The sequence below is a fragment of the Symphodus melops genome, assembly GCF_947650265.1.
Source record: "Symphodus melops genome assembly, chromosome: 19".
Lineage (NCBI taxonomy): Eukaryota > Metazoa > Chordata > Actinopteri > Labriformes > Labridae > Symphodus > Symphodus melops.
Window position 1 is genome coordinate 13,161,112 of NC_136709.1, and position 13,768 is coordinate 13,174,879.

Below are 13,768 nucleotides of genomic sequence, written 5' to 3' on the forward strand. Positions count from 1 at the left end.
CCTCCAAAATTGATTGGGTAATGTTTTCCTAAAATCAATAGCGCCTCACTCAGTTTACTAATTGGATTACTTGTTTTTGCTCAAGGATGTCCAAATACCAAGGTAATGTGAATTGTTTATGAAATCATTACCTTGAAAGTGGAGGCTAATGTCTATGAGTAATGCACTCATCCCCCTGCTTTCACAAAAACACTCACAATAATACTATAAGTTGAGCTTCTCCTGACTGTAGATGCCAGTAACTGGGATATTAATAGCCTTAATGCTAATCATTAATGAAGCTGTCCTTATTGAGGCAGCTATGAAGACACGCTTACCGAGTGTTTATTAATCAGGGAATAATAAGTAATCCGTGAACATTAATGGAAATGGATGAGACTAATGGATGACGCCTGCTCTCTCCTACACTTAAGCCTCCGACTTCATTAGTGACAGGCAGATTAGTGGGAAGGAGAACGAGCATAGCAGACTCCACCTGTGATCGTCTATGCCCACGCAAACACACTCAGCCGCTGCCTCTTGTGACAACATGATGGAACACTGTCAAGCTCATTTGCTCTTCAGTAGACTCTGCGTAATTAACAGCATCCTCGAAGAGAAGCTGCCGAGGATAGAAAGAATAGACTTCAAATAAATGATCTGGCTATGTTGGCTTCTTTAATGCTTCATATCTAACACTGTGCCATATTCACATGGCGGCCCCTTTTCCTCTGACGTCACGCTTCATGTAGAGAGAGCTGTGATGCGTCTCAAATGTCCTGCTGCAGTGTTGAACATTGTCAGTCCAATAAACGTTGGACTGGTATGATAATTTAATTAGTTTTCAATCACTTCGAAGCTCGCACTAATATGGGCTAGTTAGTGGCTAGCAGGTGTTATCGGTTGCATGCCCCTAGTTTTTCAAGGTGGGGGGGGGGATTTTTGTCTTTCCTATTTTATCATGGAACATACCAAAGCAATCATTTTCAACCACTTAGTTACTGTTATGGAAAATTTTACTCCATGTGTACTACGAAGGTCTCATAGAATCTGTCATATGAAATGTATCTGAAATGTCTTAGAATACGACATTCACAGCATATTGGGTGTTTTGTTTCCCATCAGTTTGTTCCCTTTATTCTGTTTCTCACACTCTGTACATGTGGGAAGAGTCACCCAGACTCTTTCTCACTGGACTCCATCTCCTTCTCAGCCTTGGGAGATGGTAAATAGTCATGTAGTCTCTTTTCTCACACTAGGGGATAGATGGCGCCCTGCCAGGTGGGCAGTGTCTCTATGTGGCGTGATGAGGAAGTGATCTGTGTAATGTGATGGAAATGTATAAGTTTTCATGTTTGCCTTTTCTCGGGGCCTCTTTCTCTCCTCACCGTGTGAGAGAGGGGTCTTCGAACGCTTCGAATAAATGTTCACTGAGACCAGATCGATCTTGGGGTTCCTTTTTGAATAGATCTTCTCACTCTTTATTTTCACTCTTTGGTAATGGAAAAAATTCCACAACATTACCAAAAAAACCCCATCTAAAAACAAAATGTTTTGATTTGAGATATGGCCATAATTTCCTCCAGACCGTTAATATTCAAACCAATCAGGAAGCAGTGAAAAAACACACATTTCTAATGTTTATCTACATTTACAGCTGAAGTAGAAGCAGAATATATCAACATCTGAGCTTCCCATCCTTAACTTGATATCAGAGTAAAATTTTGAATATGGCCATTGACATTTGCAGCAGTGGCTTCACTGCATTCTTGATGGATACAGGGATTTTTTTTTCCTTGTGGGGCTGCCTGATAGATTTTCTTCTCCATCCTGTTTCCCCAACCACGACGACTGTAGACACTTTACACTAGCTTGTGCAGCGCAGAGTTAATTTCACCCAGGCCCTGAAATGTCCTTTAACCATTCTCCACAAGCCTCTTCATAGATCATCTGGATCTAATGTAGATGGGGGAATTCTATAATAAATCCTGAACCGTTCAGATTGTGCACTGCTATCACATCAGCCAAAGGGTTAAGCACTTAGGAGAGACATGACAATACAAAGTTCTCCCTCCTGCACTATAACATGCTCTGTGAAAGTGATAAGAGTGTCTGATCATGCATCCCAGTGTTCTATATCAGTCCCTCTATAATGGATCCCCCCCAATGACTCCTTGTGGCTGCATTATTTAGATGGAATAAAATGCCGGAAGGAAGGGAGGAAGGAAGCTGGAACTCAGTCTTTCATAAACCAAGGAGTGTGAGTGTCTAGATGTTGACTGGAGCCTGTAACAGTGACTGTGGCTGCATTTGTACACTACCTAAGGGACTATTAGGGTGAAAGACATCCAGGTTATTTATTTTTGTTGCTATAAGTGTGTGTGTCTGTGAGTGTCTGTGTGTGTGTGTGTGTGTGTCTGTGTCTGTGTGGGCAAAGGACAGAAAGAAGACGGAAAAAGTGGAAGAGGAACAGACAATGCAGAGCTGTCTGATTCTGTTTGTTTTGGCTTGCCTATCAGGCCTGAACTGAAAAGAGAGATTCAGGGAAAAACAACTTTATTAAGCATATCATCACTAATGATAAAAAATAAAGTGAATCACGACACTGAAAGTGTGGGTGTTTGGTATGAAAATAAGTGCTAAGAGCAGATGTGGCATAAAGCATGAACTAAAGACAATCAAAATTAAAACCGCATGTGGTGATGAAGGGCCTGAAGCACACCATGCATGTCGGGGTGTGTTGCGACCGTGGGAGTCCAATCGAGAGACGTGACCAAGCAGCAGGCCTAACAGTTTGTTTTGTGTAAAAGTAAAAGTTTGACAGCACACTGAGGCCGCACCCTTTTCTGTAGAATCGTGAAGAGCACAACGGGAGGTCTTAAACTTGTTTAGAGCACACAGACACTGAGTTGGTAATGATCGCATGAACAGGGTCTGAATAAAATATGTTCAAAGAAGCCTGAAAATGCAAAAATTGGTCTTTATTTATACATTCAAAAAAATTATGACAGACTTCTTGTTGGGTTTTGACTATGGGCGCCAGAAGATTTTTTCTAGGTCCTGAAATGGTTAACATACATAAAAGTGTCATGCGTGTAGGAAAAAACAAACCTATAGGGACCTCCTATAGGGAGGCATTTTGGAAAAGTAAAAAAGGTGTGCGCTGAGACATCAAAGTTTGATTGGTTTAGGTCTTGGCCTGATTAATATGTAAAAAAAAATGTTTAATTTGTGTAGTCAAAAAGGGGGCACCTTTGAGCCATTTTGCAACATTTATTTTAACCATAATTTTTGACCGATGACCTTTTTTCTTTCATGTTCAGGCACTCAAAAATGGCGGCGAAGTCACAGAAGAATAAAAACACTCCATAAAAAGACTTCATCATCCAGAACAGAGCCAAGCCGATTGGGTCATAGACCCCCAACCAGGGGATGCCAATTAGATGATGATTACATCTTGCATTTTCATCAGTATGTGTGTGTGTGTGTGTGTGTGTGTGTGTGTGTGTGTGTGTGTGTGTGTGTGTGTGTGTGTGTGTGTGTGTGTGTGTGTGTGTGTGTGTGTGTGTGTGTGTGTGTGTGTGTGTGTGTATGATAATAAGTGGACAGTCCAAAATTAAGGGAGTAAACATTCAAAACAGTGTCCGTACATGATCTCAGTTAAGAAGTCGTTTACTCGTGGCGGGATGCAGTCGCATCACAATCATTCTTCAGGACACATTGGGTAGCATTGACACCTAGTGTTAAGGCTATCCTTTTTTTTCATCAGCCTCTGAGAAGAAGCAAGCAGACCAAAATAAACAGCATTGATATACTGAGGAAACAATAACTCTGACTCTGTCTAAAGAAAAAAAAAAAAAAAGTGAATATAAGCAGCTCTGAAGCATACATTTTTACTTAGTATCTCTCTTTTGTTTGTTTTGTAATATTATATAAGAACAACAATGGAAAAAAACTGCTTTAATTCTGCAAAAACAACTTTTTGTAATCCAGACTTCACTTGTATTCTGAATTGTTCTTTGACCCATTTGCTAAGATAACCAGCTCTCCCAGAAAGAACATTAGTGAGAGTCTCTAGTCCCTTGAGACGAGAAAGGCTGAATGTCAGAAGTGGACATAGCCACAATGACGTCACCTACTGGTTTCTTGACTGTGGCTAAGAGGACTATGGTTTGGCATTTTCGCAGACACCATCCTGTATGTTTCTCTTATGGAGAGATTTGGTTTACTCGTGAAGAGATTTGGTTTACTTGTCAACCACAGGTATCCGTGTCCTTAGACATACTCTGCTTTTTATTTTACTCTGGATGAGATCATTTTCATTTATTTCAAAAAAAACATCATGCTTTATGAAAAACTCTTCAAACTGGCAGTTACTGGAAAGGACAATAAACCAGTGAGAGAGTTGTTTTTGAGCTATGTGAGGAAATGATTCACTTCAATCGTTTTTTTTTCTGTGGTTTCTTCTTTTTTGCAACAAGTGGAGTTGCCCCTGCTGGCCATTAGAAACTATACAGGCTTAAGGAACTTCAGCATTTGCTTTGATTTTAAAACCAATATCCTTTATCCACAGTACGTTTCACATTTTGTCTTGATAAATGGTCCAATATGGCTTGTCAAAGATTAAGAAACGGCTTATTGTAAAGTGTTGATTTACTCTTTTTTCCGCATTAGCTGCACCTTCACTTGCTTGGCTTTAGAAACCTTAGACAGAAAGCCTATATGTTATAAATGAGACAAAACAGGCCTGACAGATGCTGTTAGCTTTGTCTTTGCCTATAAGCTGCAGGGACAGCAGAGGCCTGCAGGTATGACACCTCACAGCTCCACCTGATGTGACACACTTACAGTAAAAGTGACATCCCACGATTCTCTGTCATGCATTCCCACTGTAAACTTGTGGCAATGTTGTAAAACAAGCCAAAATCTGCTCATTGCTTTACAGGATTTGTTTTGAAGAAAAGAAAAAAAAAGGAAGATGCTGAATTTGCCTGACAGAGTGTCAGTGAGCTGATGTGATTGGGCCCAAGCTGAAGAAGACCCAGTCCAGGAGTTTTGCGGTTGAAAGTAGGGACCTAATTTCTCTTTCAGTGACGCCCGGGCAACAGGGTGCAGACTGAGGGATCTCCGAGCCGTGTGAAAGATGCCACTGATCATCACGCTCAAGCTTTCTTTTCCGTTCTGTCATCGCTGTCGCCGGCGAGCAAAGCAGAGCCTAGAAGTCTCCATCATCAGTGCTCGGACCCCGGGGACAGGAGAAATCACATTATATCTGCTGTCACACAAAGTCAATGTCAAGGTGTGGTGGAAGAGAATGCACAGCGGCTTCTGGTGCGATGCTGAAGACCCAGAAATACCTCAGACGCCTCATCTCACCCCCTGGCTAGAACCAAGCCGCAATTCTAACAAGTGAGACACATTTCACAGTGGTTTAAAGTAGAGAAACACCTCTCTCATCTCGTTTGTACTTACAAAACCCCTATGTCTTACATTTTATGTGTGCCTAGGTGATGGCGGAGTGTAAAGAGTTCAGCAGAAGGGATATGCAATTTAGTTAACCTTGTGTTCACTTCAGGCACTTCATCACAATTTGATAAAGAGGGTTTCATTTTAACACTGGCTCGCCCCCTCCAGGTTTTCTAATAAGAGGAACTGCCTATCAAACCTGCGCCCAGGATGATGAAACTGCAGTGCAATAGTGAACAGAGAGGTGTAGAGCAGAGCTGCGTGCATCAGTGTGCTTGTTCAGCACACACTGTCTCCGTGCACACACACATTCTGCTCTGCTGACCATGTTGTGTTGATGGACTTCCAGAGGGACGGTGTCTCAGGAGGAACAGTTGCTGCCCAGTGCGAGACCAAAAGAAAAAAAAAAAAAAAAAAACGGGAGTATTGTGCTGCCATGCTGGAGATAGAATTAAACACAAGCACACACACACAAAAGGCTCTGGAGGAATGTGGTGTCACTTCACTCATTCAGCCATGTCTGTGAATCAATTTATCACCTTTTTTTTTTATCAGTCACTTCAAGCTGCCGTATGTCTAATCTCTGTTCACTCGCCGTGGATTCAAATAGTGCTTGCTTTTTTTTTTCCTGTAGTGGGTGCAACGAGAAGAAAAACAAGAGGGAAAAAGAGAAAACAGTAGAATAGAGAGAAGAAAAAAAAGCACACTGTTTTTGTTGGCTGAGTGGTGCTGTTGCTTTCCCCCCACCAACTGCAAACTAAAGAATATCCAGTAGTTAAGATGAGTTTGTCATTGTTTAAGGCCCTTTAGGGATTGCATCTCATAAACCTTTCATCGAGTGTTTCCAGCGAATGTGCGGCAATTTTTAATTCCAAAGTCTTTGACTCTCCGGAGAAAACTCCAGACACTGGAACTTGCCACAGCGTTCTTATACTGTATCTATGCCCGCCATCTGAATTCCCAGGGAACTTAAAAAGCACACACTTTGTTATTCATGATCACTGTAACTTTCCACGGCTTGTTTGCCTTTCTCCTTCAATTTATGTGCTCAAGTCGTTAGTCATTCAGCGCGGTGCGCTGGTTACAGATGTTAATGACAGATCGGGTCCGATTGTTATTCAGTACATTAACATCCAAGAGTGACTGGCGGCCCCGACACGCCCCAGACCTCTGGCTTTCTCGAGCTCCCTCACCATCGCACGCCCACCCCTCCAGCCCACCTTGCACTCCCTCACCACCAGAGTGGAATCAGCAAAAACAGACCCCCAATCCCTCAGAGAGGCCAACTCTATTTCATGTCGAGAATAGCAAATGGGGCTGCGCATGTTAAAAAGTTTGGTATGCACTTTTCTTCCCCTTTTTTAAACAACTATGGCGCACACATGTACAAACAAGGTGTGTTGTATACTATTTACCACAGCTGCTGATGAATACAGTCTGTTTATGGCTTTTGTTCAACACATTATAAAGCATGCAGGCTTATTCCCTACGTCTAACAGGAAATATATATACCCATTAACAAGGAAAAAAAACAATTTGTTCCTTCATACATTTGTTCTGCTTCAGTTCCTGGAAATGCATTTACATGCTGAAATATTATTAGAACCAGGACATATGTACAGTAATTGTAAGGTGATAGATTAGCACCCAGGATAAAGAAGATGTAGCTTATTTTTTTCTGTGTGTTAAAATGAGGTTGCTTTGCATTATCCATCTAAGTTAAGTTAATTTGATCAGAGGCCACCATGCTTTAACATACTCTTTAGTCACACTGGTAAACATGTTCGTGGCAGCCATTTACATGCTCAACATAGGACGCTATTTGTAAAATTGAGCATCGAAAGTAAACACCGTTGGGTATATTACAGTGAAAGGCACTATAGAGATAATTTCTTTTGCGCGTAATGCTTTTCTCATCCTTGGGTAAATGGATGAGCGTGATTAGTCGCCGCTCATTATGACCTGGATGGTGGATTGAGTCGGGCCTGGCAGATCTGGCCTCATTTCCCTTCATGCTGCTGCAAATTAAATGGATCCCATGTAGCACTGAAAGCTCAAAGCTTGGCCTTGGTCTTCATCTGATGAAATGCTACATCTGTTATGGGAAATAGGATGTGTGTGTGCAAGTGTGTGTGTATGAGAGAGAGCGAGAGAGAGAGAACGTAATGATGTGAGATGGAGACCGAGAGAAAAAGAGAGAGAAGGGGCAAGAGTAGGTAAATAGATCAATACAACCTATTTCACTGTGGGCCTACTGACAGCATAAGAGAAAGAGAAGGTGAGAAATGAAGATCATAGCACGTAGATTCTTCTTCTTCTTCTTCTTCCTCCTCCTCTTCTTCTCTGCCCAGAGTTTCCCTGCATGCACTTGAATGGCCGTAGATCACTCAGTTCGATATAGTGATCCATTTGCGAGCATTCAAGGGGAAGCTGGATCTCTTAGCTCCAACTCAAGGGTGCCTAGCACCTCTGGGCTCCACAGGGGCAGATGATGTATGAAGTGGCTTCTCTGTTTATGGGTGAAAAGTAACAAAAGAGATAGAAGTGGAGCGAGAGCAAAAGAGGGGATGGAAATTGAAAGAGTGCTCCTGTGGTGCTGCATGAGCAAAATGAGGTGTTTATTTTCAGCCTCTGCACAGTGGTCACACCAGCCCACATGGGGCATTTTTCACACCACATATACAGCACTGTCTATGCTTTTGCAGCCTCCACCCACAGCTCCAGCAGATGATGGCATACCAGGCACAATGGATGATGCAAATCCTATTTTGGACTGCTGGTTGGGTGACGAGGTTCTCCATTTCCACCATGCTTTTAGCTGAACAGGCTTTTCTGTGAGGCTCCGATTCTCTCTCTCTCTCTCTCACACACATGTTTTAAACAGAGGCGAACCTGTGTCACACACTTACACACAGAGACAATGACAGACATTTATCAAGTGGAGTATTGAGTGTCACAGGGGAAGTGCTGATGTGGGATCACTGACGACGTCCTTTTCACATCCTCATTCATAATAAAGAAGGCAAAGCTTTTCTCGCTGAGCACTCTTAATCTATGTGAAGAAGAACTGGAAGAGGCCGGAAAGTGTTAAACAGGAAGTACATACAAAACAAATAATGAATATGACAAAGTTAAAGAATATATTCATTGTGTATACATTGCATAAATGAATGAATGCAGAATCTGTTTACAGGTATGTGACATGATTTTTGGTGTACAGAATGGTTTTGTTTGTTGTGTGACTCGTCCAATAGCATTTCAGCGTGCTCTGGAGTGTGCAGAAGAGCAGCCTCGTGAATAGCAAAATAAACAGAACACATCAACCCGGCTGTGGAAGTTCAACGACTCTTGTGTTGGCATTAGTTGTTACTTTTTCTGCGGTACTCCACTAATCCAGTATACGCAGTCCTGCAGGATTCGTATTTGTAAACAGGGTTGTCAGTCACGGCATTTTATTACCTTTTTATAACGTCAAATAAGTTACTCAAGTCCCATCTATTATAGAGGAGGCAGGGTTTATGACCTGCCGTTCAGCAGGGGGAACTCTACATTTTGGGCCTTCATTCGAGGCGAGGTATTCCACTGTCCATTTTTCTGCTACTTGTTCTGCTTCGTAACAGCTTATCATTCAAAGGGTTTTTAACAATATTGTTTCCTGCTACAGCTTAAGCTTAGAAGAAGAAACAAAAACCTCGCACAGAAAAGTGATTTATTCAGAAACTCGACGACTGCCTACTTTGAAGGATTTCTTTTTTCAGATCAACATGAAAGTAAAACTAATGAAAAGATTAGACTTTAAAACCTCATCCTCGACACCATGCATACGTACTAGTTTTATGTTTTGTAGAAAAAATAATATGACGGTGTAGTTTTAATTTGCAATTATTGGTAAATGTATATTTATTGAAAAGAGTAATCCTGGTAGAGTGTGAAAGATGTTTAGATTGTATCCACATTTCCCACCACCACTGCTCTGTAGATTTGTTTCACTCAGCAGCATACAAATAAAAGACCATATTACAAATAGACCATACATACATATTTATACTTCATATACAGACTCCTCTCTCTCGCCGATTCTCTCCCCTCTGTTAAACACAAACACACACATGCAGAGTGCAAAGCCAAAATTAGCCAGCCCATTATGATTGGGCATTGGGATCCACGGGGCGAGGAAAGATCCGGATTCGACTCCATTAGCGCTGAACCGAGAGAACACCCAGCATGACTCTCACCTGCTCGCTTTGAGACTCCCCAAATAGGCCCACATCTCCATTCCCTGATAAACATGCACACACACGCTTATACAGACAAACACACATACACACATACAGTAACCCTCAACTATGACCTGACTAAGCTAACAGGATGTGTTGTGCATCTATAAACATGAATTCCATCTACAGAGAATAAACAGATACACAGGCGAATCCATGCACAACACAGGGTGCAGCTTTGCATCGGATGTTCTAATGCTATCCTCTCAATCATGGCATTCAGGACACGAATGAAGTGTTTTTTACCCAAATGGAAAGGAAATGAAAACAAATGTGTTGTTGAATGGAGGTTCCTTTGGTAAAATGCAGTGCATTAATGAAAGTCAGGGCAGCATCTCTATATACAACTTACTGCGATTACAAAGTGGGTGCTGTCTGGGGTACGTTTGAGTGAATCTGTGTGAGTGAGCATGAGGAAGAGAGAGAAAGAGATGGACAGAAGGAAGACTAGACATTCATGTGTGGTGTGTGTTCTGCACAACTGTAGGAACCAAATCAAGCAGTAAACCAAATGAGTGGGTAGCAGTCTTCTGGGAGAGCCAGTCATTTGCATGGCATTTAGCCGAGAGGCAACATGACAGCTAGCTGCTCCACAACATGCTGTCAGACTACCAGACCTGCATAAAACCTGCTTATTAACAGCGCTCAAACTTTTGTTGCTGAATTTATAATCCTGTCTTATCAATTGTACAGAGCACTCTTTGTTTTCCTGAACTCCTTCACATCAAAGACACCGTGTGACAATAAAAGGCTGAAAATCTAGGTTGTGCTACCATAATCATATTTAATCCTGAACAGTGACTTATTTTGCCACTGGAATTGCAGCACAATGAATTGTAAATCACAATGTAGATATCTTATCAACAACAAGGTCAATAAACTTGATTGATTGCCAACATTTACATCTATAAATCAAGTTGACAAGTAGCATCACTCTCATTCTGATGGATTTGAATCCAATTTTCCTGAGCTATACGCCTGTGTAGTTGTATGTAGTTTTATGTTGGTGAGGTCGTGCTCTGTTTTGTTGCAAAACGTCGTAAGAAGTTGCACTGCTGCCTTGAAAAAAGTCCCGATGAGAGCAGTATCAAATAGTCTTCATTTGTTTAGAGTAAAATCGGTAGGTTTATCTGTTGAATGCACTCTTTCAATTATTATTACAACACCCAGACTAAACCTGTAATGTAGGGATTCTTCTCAACAACAGGAACATTCTGCATAGTGATCTGTGATCAGAGAAATTGGGACTGGTCATTGACAGTACAAAACCTACCTGGAGAAAGTACTTAAAAAGAAGCAGCAATGACAACTTCTAACCAGGAACTTCATGCAGAACAGAAGTGATTGGTGGAAAACCAACTGCCTCTGCCAGTTCTGTGGAGAGTCAGAATTAGAAAGACAGACAACAAAGTGAGTTATAACACACGAGTTCAGGATCATAAAATCTAAAAGATGTAAAACACAGATCTGATGGAGAATGCTAAGTCAATTGAATGCTAAGAATGCTAGGTCTTTCAGTGCGAAGTACAACTTCCTGGACGTGACTTCTGATCTGTTTATCTATAAAGCTTTAAATGTAAATGATTCAATTAAAGCAGTGCGTTTATCTTCAAAATCACGTCAGCACAGTTTCTTTGAGAGTCAAGCCCCTGCTTCATTTTAAAGCACATTTCCCAGCATAGCTAAACTGTAGCACCATTTAGTAATGAGCGATTCACCATACAGTTCATGTATTCACACATAACTGTGGCTCCCACGTTAATGACTGTCATGTCACTCCATAAGCTTCACAGTCCAATTCCCATAGCCTCCTATAATTCTCAGCAGGCTGTTAGCTGTGATAAAGACCGGGTATCACTCAGCCCTCTTATCTCGAGTTCATCATTTTCTAATGCTTTGAATAAATCCAAAGTCACGAGGAGCGTGGGACTCCATTTTGTAAGTTATTCAATTAACTAATGAGAAACGTTGTCTTGTTAATAACTGATCGAGGATCGTCATTAAAGCATAATCTAACAGCTACGTTACTCCCTCTCCCCTCGCTCCCCTCAAACTGATCATTATACACCAAGTGGCACAGTCATTGTGTTACAGAGGCTTCCCGAAGTGTTTCATCAAGAATTTCATCCGCAGCCAGATCAAATCGCAGGATTGTGATTGATGTCATTGGTGCGGAGAACAATCAAGGATCCCCCGATTTGTTACAAACCTTCATCGAGCTGTTTTAAAGTCTGCTTAATGATGTATACCCCCTTTTGTTTTGCATATTTATTTGATATTCATGAAGTGTCCAAGCACACTGACTTGACATGCGTCTCCATGGTGATAAATTATGGAGAGGTCTTTTCAGTGAGGCAGTTGAAAAGCAACTCCATTAATAATGGACAAGTCTGTGTACTCTTATAATTGTGTTATTTTCAGTGGAAAGTTGTGTGCACCAGCTTTCGATCTCGCCTTTTGTTGGGTGGCTTTGATATGTGGACGCGGGCCAGCACTTAGGAGCATGTTTTTTTCTTTTAATGGAGCCATTTGGTATAACTTTCAGACCTGACGGGGGTGTTTATCAAGGTTCTCTTGTTGATGTTTGATGCAAACTAACTCACTTTGCTTGGGCACATTTGGTTTTATTTGTTAGTGGCAAGCTGCCTCTGTAACTCCAAACTTTAGATGTGCTTATTTTCCTCACAAAAGCATGCAGAGTTCTTTCTTGCTGGTCTTTTCTTTCCAACTAGATTACTCCCTTCGATCACATGCCAACCCTTGCCCTATTGTGATGGTAAGCCTTAATGGTAAACCATTGGAGTCATTTGTTTGCAGAGAGACTTTGGATCACAAAAGTAGTTTTTTTTTTTTTTTTTTTTTACCAGACTCCTCTGTAGAATACCGGTAGTGTCATCAGTTAGAAGTGTGGGCTGTTTTACAGCAGAGTGGCTCCAGCGCTGGTTCTGTGAGAGGATTGGAGAGGACATGTGTAATGTGTGTGAAAGGATGTCCTGTTGAGTGAGAGCCAGCCTCCTCTGTGCCAGCTCCCTACCTCATCCTCCCTCCCTTTTCTCTCTATTTCTGCCACTCTGTCACTCTTTCTTCCACTTTTCCCCTTAAATGTCTTTCTCTCTGTTATATCTCCCATTCCGTTCTAAAACACACACTCTGTGCCCAATGTCTCACTCAAACGCAAACGCACCCACACAATCTGTCTCCCTGCTTCTGTCTCTCTCTCCATCCTACTTTCTCCCGTCTTTTCTCTCATCCTCAGTCAATTATACAGATGTCTAATGCTTTCTCCCTGCTGTAGGAAGCGGACAGAGCATCTATCATCCTCAGAGGGGGGTGTAGGGGATGGTGGTGGTGGTGGTGGTGGTGGTGGGGGGGGGGGGGTACGAGCCCTATGCTTTTGCTCTGCAGCAGAAATGCTCACTCCTCTGGGCTGGAAGGACGCCAGTCGACTGGGGATCAAGCCTTGGCCCTCGGCCCGGCAGCAGGCTTCCACAGCTCCCTCCCTTTACCGCCAGATCTGGGCCACTTCCATGTGGGCCAGCAGCAGCAGCAGCAGCAGGCAGCTTTTTTTTTCCGCTGGTATCTAATCTGTTGTTTGTTCTTGCGAATATGCTGTCCGTGAGCAGAGGAGGATGTTTGGGAGGAAGTAGAGGGGAGAAACATGTTGGTATCAGAGATACCAGCAGAGCTGCTGTGGCCCTAAAGGTGATGTTTGTCAATCAGTTTTCTGAGGATTTAATCACTTGGATAAGACATCTAGGCCACAAACAGCATTCTGAATGTGTGATGATTTACAGTTTTAAACATTCTATTTTTAGACAGTTGGGATTTTCTACTTTACCAACTGAATAGGTTAAAAAAAATGTGCAGAAGTATCCCCGTATCGCCTCTACAAACACGCTGAGATAGAGTAAAATGCTGGGTGAGCTCAGGACAGCCAACCAGAGACCGGAAAGCTTTTTCTCAAACGACATCCAATTTCGAAGCTGAAAACCAGAAAAACAGCAGACAAGAAGCAAAACGCAGGCAAAAAAAAAAAAAAAAGAAAA